We start from the raw sequence: 9,200 nt of genomic DNA on the forward strand, positions 1-9,200 counted from the left end.
AAAACTAGTTTGAGAGCTCTTCTTTATTTCTGAAAATTGCCTTTTTACAGTGAGAATTATTCAGCAAAAAATCAACAAGCAAATTTACAATTTATCTCCTTTCCCATGCCTCACAGCAATCTGGAAATTACAGCAAACAGGACAGCAATAAATGCTGTACGACCTCCGTTTTGTGTGCAGAAAAATCAGCAAACTGCTCCTCGATGTTTGTGCAAAAATCTGCCTTTCACTATGTGCTGAATCAGCTGTACAAATCTGCTCAACTGCTGCCTTGGAATGTGTGCCAAGCTGCTATCTCCTTCTCCTTCCTGCTAAGAAATCTCTCTTGCTCTCTTGCTCTCCTTCTCCCAATCTGCTCATGAAAGAATGAATGACCTTTTCCTCCTTTTCCTCCTTTAATATATAACTCCAAGTGACTTTTGGGTGATCTCTAAATCCAATGGCTGAAATAGATTTAGATCAATGGCTGAGATTAAATGCTCATTTAAATCTCACTTTCTATTTTTTAATTCACCTCACTTTAATAAAGACCCACTTAGTCATTTATTTCCAAAGTCACTTTTCCTTTCTAATTTTTCATTAACTTTATAAAAGTCACTTTAAAATTAGACTTAATAACTTTATCACTTAAAGTCACTTTTAAATTAGATTTAACTTTATAAAATTATAAAGTCACTTTAGGAGAAAAATTAAATTCTTTTGGACACTTTTCCCTAGGCCAAAGATCAAAGCCTAAGGGAACCACCTGTCCTCCGGTACCAAATTTCAACACTCCCTCTTACCGAGGAAGGTGTTCCTCACCACACCCATCTTGTCTCTGAAGTAGACATGCTTGCCCCGTGGTAAGGCTTTGGTAAGGATATCTGCAACCTGCTCATCAGTGGAAATATACTCAAGCTTCACAGCTCCCTTCTGAACATAGTCTCTGATGAAATGATATCTGATCCCGATATGCTTTGACCTGTCATGAAATACTGGATTCTCCGTGAGTTTAATGCAACTCTGATTATCACAGTAAATCACTGAAGGTCTCAACGGCTGACCAAATAAGCCAAACAACATCTTGCGAAGCCAGATGGCCTCACAACTAGCTAGACTGGCTGCCATATACTCTGCTTCCGCTGAACTCAGTGCTACTGACTGCTGCTTCCGGCTGAACCATGACACTACTGCTGAACCCAACCCAAAACAACACCCTGAAGTGCTCTTCCTATCAGAAGCACAACCTGCCCAATCAGAATCAGTGTATCCTGCCAATCTCACTCCATCTCCCTGCCTGTAGTCCAGACCATAATCCACTGTCCCTGCAAGTACCGCAAAATGTGTTTTGCAGCCACCCAGTGAACCTTCCTAGGCTCACACATAAATTGACTCATCGTGTTGACTGCAAAACAGATATCTGATCTAGTGTTGACCAAATACATCAAGGAACCAATCAGCTGCCTGTACAATGTGGGATCCACCAACTCGGAATCCGAAGCATGAAGCTTCTTCCAGTTGGTGATCATCGGTGTCGACATGGGTCTACAATCCTCCATGTGGAATCTGCTAAGGATGTCCACAATATACTTCCCCTGCCCCAGGAAGAAATGCCCCTCCTCCTGCCACACCTCCAAACCCAAAAAGTAATGCATCAAGCCGATGTCCTTCATCTCAAACTCCGCCGCAAGATCTCTCTTGTCGTGCTCTATGAGTCTCTCTGCACCTGTAATGATCAAGTCATCCACATACAGCACCGAATGAGAGGCTCCTCACCAATCACAATAAAGTAAAGGTTCGGATCTGCCTCACTCTTTGTGAAACCCATCCCCTGCAAGTATGCATCTATCCTGGAGTACCAAGCTCTGGGAGCTTGCTTCAAGCCATAAAGGGCCTTCTTCAATCTGCACACATGGGACTCCTTCCCATGCACCTCAAAGCCCTGTGGCTGCTCAATGTACACCTCCTCCTGTATGAAGCCATTGAGAAATGCGGTCTTCACATCCATCTGGTGGATCTTCCAACCCATCTCTGTTGCTATCGATATAATGGAGCGGATCGAAGTATATCGAGCCACGGGAGCGAAGGTCTCCTCATAATCAACTCCCTCTACCTGGGAGAACCCTCTAGCCACAAACCTCGCTTTGAATTTCTCAATGCTGCCATCTGCAGCATGCTTTACCTTGTAAAGCCATCTGGAAGTAACCACGGATTTGCCCTCAGGCCTCGGCACCACCTCCCAAACATCATTCTTCATGATAGAAGAATACTCCTCCTGCATGGCCTCTCTCCAGACCTGCTAGCTAGCTGCCTCCTCATAGCTAGAAGGCTCAGAGTCAAGGATGTTGGTAACCATCGCCATATAGCTACAGAACCTCTCAGGTGGTCTACTCTCTCTGACCGGCCTCTTCGGCTCAGCAACAGATGTGGCATCTCTCAAGGTGTCCTGAAGCCACTTGGGCTTCCTCTTCCCTGAGCATGCTTCTCCCATAGGAGAATGAAACTCCTCCTCCTCATCACCATCAGTAGCCTGAACTCCTGACTGTCTGTCTGCTGTCCTCCTGCCTGCACCTGAACCTGTAGAAGCTGAGGTACCGTGTGAACTGTCCATCAGTGGACTCCCTAGTGAACTGCTCTGTGAATTGCTCTGCATGCTGCCCGGAGCACCACCCCTCTGGCTCGACGAGCCACTGCTCACTGATGGACCTGACATCCTCATAGATGTACCTCCGGATCCTCCTGATCCCTGCCCACTGGATCCTTGCGACTGACTCAACTGCTGTTGAGGATCTGGCTGATCCAGATACTCTAACTCCCGTGACCTCCTAAAGGCCCTGTCCTCCTCGAACTTCACATCCTGTCTGACAACAACTCTCCTCTGTGCAGGAATGTAAATCCGAAAGGCCTTTGAGGTCTCACTGTAGCCCACAAAGATACCCTTCTCTGCGGTGGGCTCTAGTTTGGTCCTCTTCTCCTTGGGTATATAGGAGTATGTAATGCATCCAAAGATATGAAGATGACCAAGATCAGGCTTCTTCCCAGAGAAAGCCTCCTCCGGAGTCATGTGCCCCAAGGCACGATGCGGACTCCTGTTCTGCAAGTAAACAGCTGTGTTGCAGGCCTCTGCCCACAAGAACAATGGCAACCCCTGATCATGTAACATAGCTTTGGCAGCCTCTATGATGGATCTGTTCTTCCTCTCCGCAACCCCGTTCTGCTGGGGGTTGTAAGGAACAGTGAACTCCCTCCTAATGCCTGCCTCCGCACAATAGTCAACAAACTCTCCAAGGGTGTACTCTCCTCCATTGTCCGACCTCAAGGACTTGATCTTTCGACCTGTCTGAGTCTCCACAAGAGCTCTGAACTCCTGAAACCGCTTGAAGACCTCACTCTTGGTCTTCAAAAAATAAATCCAGGTCCTCCTGGAGTGATCATCAATGAATAAAACATAGTACTCATATCCACTCAAGGAAACATGAGACATCCGACCGCTCACATCGGAATGAATCAAATCAAGTATCCCCGTCGCTCTGCTGTCACTGCTGGGAAAAGGGGATTTGGCAAACTTGCCCATCGCACAACCTCTGCAAGTATCAAAGTGATCAGTACTAAAATCTGGCACACCTGTAGTGATCTCCCGCAATGTCCTCAAGGCTCCATGATACATATGTCCCATCCTGCGGTGCCAAATCTCACACAGCTCAGAACTGCTAGCTCTGCTGTCGGTACTACTGCTCAATGCCAAAAGGGGCTGAAATGCAAACTTGTACACCTTTGCATGGCGTACACCTATCACTCTAGCTGAATCAGCTGGAGTGTCCCTGGGATACATCAACACCTGTCCTCCCCTGAACAGTACGTCATATCCTCTGTCCTCCAAAGCTGAGACGGATATGAGATTCTTCCTCATCCCTGGCACATAAAGAACCTCTGACACCTTCAAGGGAGGTTTGGACTCCCTCTGAAATGTCACTGTCCCCACCCCGACTGCTCTAACAACTCTGTCATCACCGAGTACTACCTCAATATCAGTGCCACTCTCTGAAAGCTCTGAGAAGTACTCACGGACTCCTGTCATGTGACGTGAAGCCCCACTGTCCACATACCAAATACCTGTAGATGCTCCGCTAATCGAGGGAAAAGCATGCTCCCTCTGAACCTGTGTGGCAGGTGATCCTGCACTAGAGGACTCACATGTAGTGAACGCAAACTCCCGGTCAAAACGACCTGCAAAGTCCTCAATCTCAGCTGAAGCTGCCACGTCCTGGTTCTTTCCCTTCTTCTTCTTCTTCTCCGGACACACAACTGCATAGTGTCCCATCTTTTGACAATTCCAACACTTCACCTTGGAATAGTCCTTCTATGTGTTCCCCTGTTTACCTTTACCTTTGTCTTTGCCCCCACCACTGCTTGTGGAAGCCTGCTTCTTCCCTTTGCCTTTCTTGCCTCCTGCCACCAGTGCTACGTCCTCATCCTGCTCAACTGGCTTGGCTGCCCCAAGCTGTCCTTTCCTGATCTCTGTCTGAATGCAATCATCCCAAAACCTCTCCCATGTGGGAAGGGTCTCACGTGCACAAACCCCATCAGCAAAGTTCAACCATGAACGGGGGAGGCCATTCACTGCAATCCGCACCAACTCAGTGGGTGGAATGGCCTCTCCAATCGCTGCCAACTCATCTCTCACATTGGTAATCTTTGTGAGATATTCAGCTGCACTATCATTCCCCATCTTAATGTTCTTCAGCTTCTCCTTCAGGACCATCTTCCGGTTCTCATTGGTACTCTGGTAGAGATTGAACAATGTTGTCCACATCTCATGGGCATTGCTCTTTCCTCTCACATGAGGAATGCAATGGTCTTTGATTCCGTCTAGAATCAGCCTCTTACCCTTATTGTTCTTCTTTTTATACTCAGCCAACTGAGTAACATCAGTGGGCACAACAACAGGGTTCTGTGCGGTATGCACCATGATATCCCAGACTTCTGCCTCCTCAAAGATACTCTGCATTCTCTCCTTCCAAACGTTGTAATTTATATGCCCATCCAGCCTATCCTCCACCCTCAATCCCAATGACATCCTGCTGTCCTAAAACTGAAAAATAACACTGTTGTAGTAAAGATAAAACTGTTATTTATGAAAAAATCAGATTGCTGGAATTTTCTGAGTGAAAAATCAGCAACTGTAATTTTTCCTTTTGCTGTCCCAAACTGCCCTTCAGCACTCAAGCTCTGATACCATGTAAAAATTTCTGTTTTCCCACCCCGGTTTTCAGTTTCACCTTATTTCTCCCATGTAGTTAAATGCTCATTCCCATAACCATACATTTAACAGACTGAAAAAAATAAATATGGCTGAAAACACAAATTCTGGAAATTTTTCAGAATGCTGGAAATTGCAGAAATAAAAATCAGCAATTAAAAACAACCATTAAAACACATTAAAACACTGATATTTTTGGTCAACTTGACCCTGAAAAAACCCCCTACAACTCTTGGGGAAAACCAGTTTGAGAGCTCTTCTTTATTTCTGAAAATTGCCTTTTTACAGTGAGAATTATTCAGCAAAAAATCAGCAAGCAAATTTACAACTTATCTCCTTTCACATGCCTCAGCAATCTGGAAATTACAGCAAACAGGACAGCAATAAATGTTGTACGACCTCTGTTTTGTGTGCAGAAAAATCAGCAAACTGCTCCTCGATGTTTGTGCAAAAATCTGCCTTTCACTATGTGCTGAATCAGCTGTACAAATCTGCTCAACTGCTGCCTTGGAATGTGTGCCAAGCTGCTGTCTCCTTCTCCTTCCTGCTCAGAAATCTCTCTTGCTCTCTTGCTCTCCTTCTCCCAATCTGCTCATGAAAGAATGAATGACCTTTTCCTCCTTTTCCTCCTTTAATATATAACTCCAAGTGACTTTTGGGTGATCCAAGTGACTTTTGGGTGATCTCTAAATCCAATGGCTGAAATAGATTTAGATCAATGGCTGAGATTAAATGCTCATTTAAATCTCACTTTCTATTTTTTAATTCACCTCACTTTAATAAAGACCCACTTAGTCATTTATTTCCAAAGTCACTTTTCCTTTCTAATTTTTCATTAACTTTATAAAAGTCACTTTAAAATTAGACTTAATAACTTTATCACTTAAAGTCACTTTTAAATTAGATTTAACTTTATAAAATTATAAAGTCACTTTAGGAGAAAAATTAAATTATTTTGGACACTTTTCCCTAGGCCAAAGATCAAAGCCTAAGGGAACCACCTGTCCTCCGGTACCAAATTTCAACATAGGGAAGCCTCCCTCGTGGTTTAAATACTACTAAATCGTTGGAGAAAGGTTGTTGAGGTGATGATGGTAGCCGATCTCTTGTTGCCCTCAGGTCTAGATCTACCTGGTGGGACTTTGCACTACACTTGCTAGATTTTGCAGCAATAGGCACCAAGTGGAAGGCATATCTAAAAAAAAATACATATTCAACGATGCTTGAAACAGCCTCTGGAGTCCAAAAACAACATGCTACAAGCTAGTGGCCCATAGATGCACAGTGGCATCCTAACCTAAATGCCAAATCCACAACAAACAGCCCACAAGCATTACCAAAAAAGCTCCAAGTTCACCCTAAATTGCAGTCTTTAATATTGCTCCAAAAACTCCAAATCAACAATGTTCAATAAGAGAGGTGTGAAGCAAATGAGGGGTGGGGAGGATCTCTTTGTAATGATGTTTTATGGTTTATGGTGAGTGAAATTAAGTGTAATTTAAATAATAGTAAAAAAAATAAGTTTACCTTACACGCATAATGCACCACAAACCTATAGGGTACAACTCAGTCGAGTATGTACAGATTCGTCTAAGTCAAACCTGTTAGGTACCAAACAAGCCTATTTGGTGTACAACTCAACCAGCTCAATACAAATCAGTTCCCATATTGTTTAGATTGCTGAGTTAAAACATATGGGGATCAACTCAATCATGTTCAAGTTCAAGTATGAGTTGATCGAGTTTTAAAACATTGAGTAACCCTAAAAGTTAACATTTTGCAAATCATCAAAAATCTCTTTTTGACTTTTTTGTTAGTTTTAAATCCTTTTGTTTCATATAATAATTGTCCCATTAAAAACGTTTACCTTATTATAGTCATATTTTCCCTATTTTTCAACTGACGGAATTGTAGTTCTATTTGTGAAGACCTGTAACTTTGGAAAAAGACGCGTTGAAATTGTCTTCTTACAAAATGTATTTTGGTGTTCTCGTGATCTTTCTCTATCTGATCTTTCTCATCTATTTGATTTTTTAGTAAATTTTTAACTCTTTTGTTTCCTATAACAATTGTACCATAAAAATGTTCGAGATGGAAAGGTATGCGTCATTATCTTCGCATTGTCCTAATTTCTCTATTAAATTCTCACAAGCAAATCATAGTTTGTGATGGAAAGATTGAACTAAAAAAAAATCCAAATTAAAGGAGAAAACCAAAATTGAAAGTAAATTCCAGAAGCGGGTTGGCTGCATCAAATCCTGAAAACTACATTTTCCCTCCATGATATTCTCCCTCCTATATAGCCATATAGTGCATCTAATACAAAGATCAGAATATAAAATCCCTTCATTACATACAAAAAGTTGTACTTAATCCCATAATAATACCCAGAACTATAACTTAAACGACTGTTTATAAAGAGATACGTTGAATTTGTTTGTTTACAAATTTTATTTTTTGTTCCAGTGATCTCTGTATCTAATATTTCCTATACTTTCTCATGTTTTTTTCTTCGAACAGGATACATAACAACTATCTATGGACAGTACATTTTTACTAACCTTCTTATATTTTCTTTTACAGCCTTCTTATAAATAACAAGTATAAGAAGCATGTGATGGGGATATTTTAAGTGAAAGTGTCATTGACTAATAAAATGAGAAAGAATTACTAATCAAATCAAATGAAAATTAAAAGAGACAGGCATTTATAGCATAGATTGACATTAACCCCTGATTTATTGAGCATGGGAAGGCTTGCACCAGAGTTTTCGGATCTCTATTATAATATATCCGAGCTCATAGCAGAAGTATGCTGATTTTAATTTTAAGGTCCTGAATATACCTCTGCAAGAATCTCGGCCGACGTCACTCCAGTTTCTTCGCGCAATTCTCTCATGGCTGCAGCTCTCGGATCCTCCCGTTCGTCCACACCACCCTGCCACCGCAACTCAAACACTCAACATCTCATATTATCCCAACGAAGGCCGCATAATCCCAAAAACAATAAGTTTGAAACAAAATTTATGTTCACAGAAAACTCTCCTGAGAAGAAAACCAACAAAAGAAATGGCAATAATAATAGTAGTACCTGCGGCATCTGCCATGCCCCTGGCACGTCCAATCTCGACGCCACAAATACCTGCAAATCCCATAAATCCTACAAATAAATGCAGGATCTTCCAGGATTGTAATGGACAAGAAAAACTGAAGGTCCAGAAGAGTACCTCGTTATTAGAATTGAGGAGGCAAACCCCTACATTGGATCTGTAGCCAGGCGGAGGACCGTCCATGGTCGTAGCAGTGGCCTTGAAACTGGAACCTTCAAGACAAGGATCGTCCTCTAATTTCTTCACACCAAAACCCCTACTTAAACCTCCAAATTTTCTCAGATGCTTCGCCACATTGTTGTTGTTATTGCTTACTCTGCAGCAGAATTTAAATTTGGTTGACAACTCACAAAGACGAGGACAAAGCGGCGGAGCCGAAATTATGGAAAAGAGTAGCGTTGGTCTGCACCAAGAAGACACCATAGCATCCACATTACAACCACCACAGGCATCACACAAGTTATTCCTATCAGACGTGGTATTGAAGATGGAGATTGATGCTTTAATTTAATATTCTTGACAATGACACCATGACACCTGATTGCCCGGGGTCGCTTATGGGGTGAAGAAGGCTTGGTTATAATTTTCTACGGGGCTTATTTCTCCGCACTTAGATGAACTTAATCAGATAGTTGAGTCATGTCATCATCTGTCCCACCTTTTTATATATGTTAAGTTTTATTTTTATGGATAAAAAGGTGTTGTTTTTTAATACCAGAATTAGAGGCAAAAATATTAATGAAATGATATTTTAGGGTCTAGGAGACTAAAAATACTCTATGAGATCATTAGTTTTTTATTTTTCGCTCTTTGCAATTCAAAAAAGTACATACTCAAAAGTGTTCCCCTTTA

At 42.2% G+C, this 9,200-nt stretch overlaps 1 pseudogene across 1 annotated transcript; it reads right to left on the minus strand.

Moving 5' to 3' along the window:
• Positions 1–8,065: 8,065 nt before the first annotated feature.
• Positions 8,066–8,898, minus strand: LOC149218951 (nudix hydrolase 26, chloroplastic pseudogene; annotated as a pseudogene). Its single transcript, XR_016249594.1, has 3 exons — positions 8,466–8,898; positions 8,330–8,380; positions 8,066–8,176 (listed from the first exon to the last, which is right to left on the minus strand). The product of XR_016249594.1 is annotated as a nudix hydrolase 26, chloroplastic pseudogene (transcript).
• Positions 8,899–9,200: the final 302 nt, after the last annotated feature.

The sequence above is a fragment of the Pinus tabuliformis genome, chromosome Q (genome assembly GCF_031772625.1).
Source record: "Pinus tabuliformis cultivar Carrire ecotype Pingquan chromosome Q, CPIR1, whole genome shotgun sequence".
Classification (NCBI taxonomy): Eukaryota; Viridiplantae; Streptophyta; class Pinopsida; order Pinales; family Pinaceae; genus Pinus; species Pinus tabuliformis.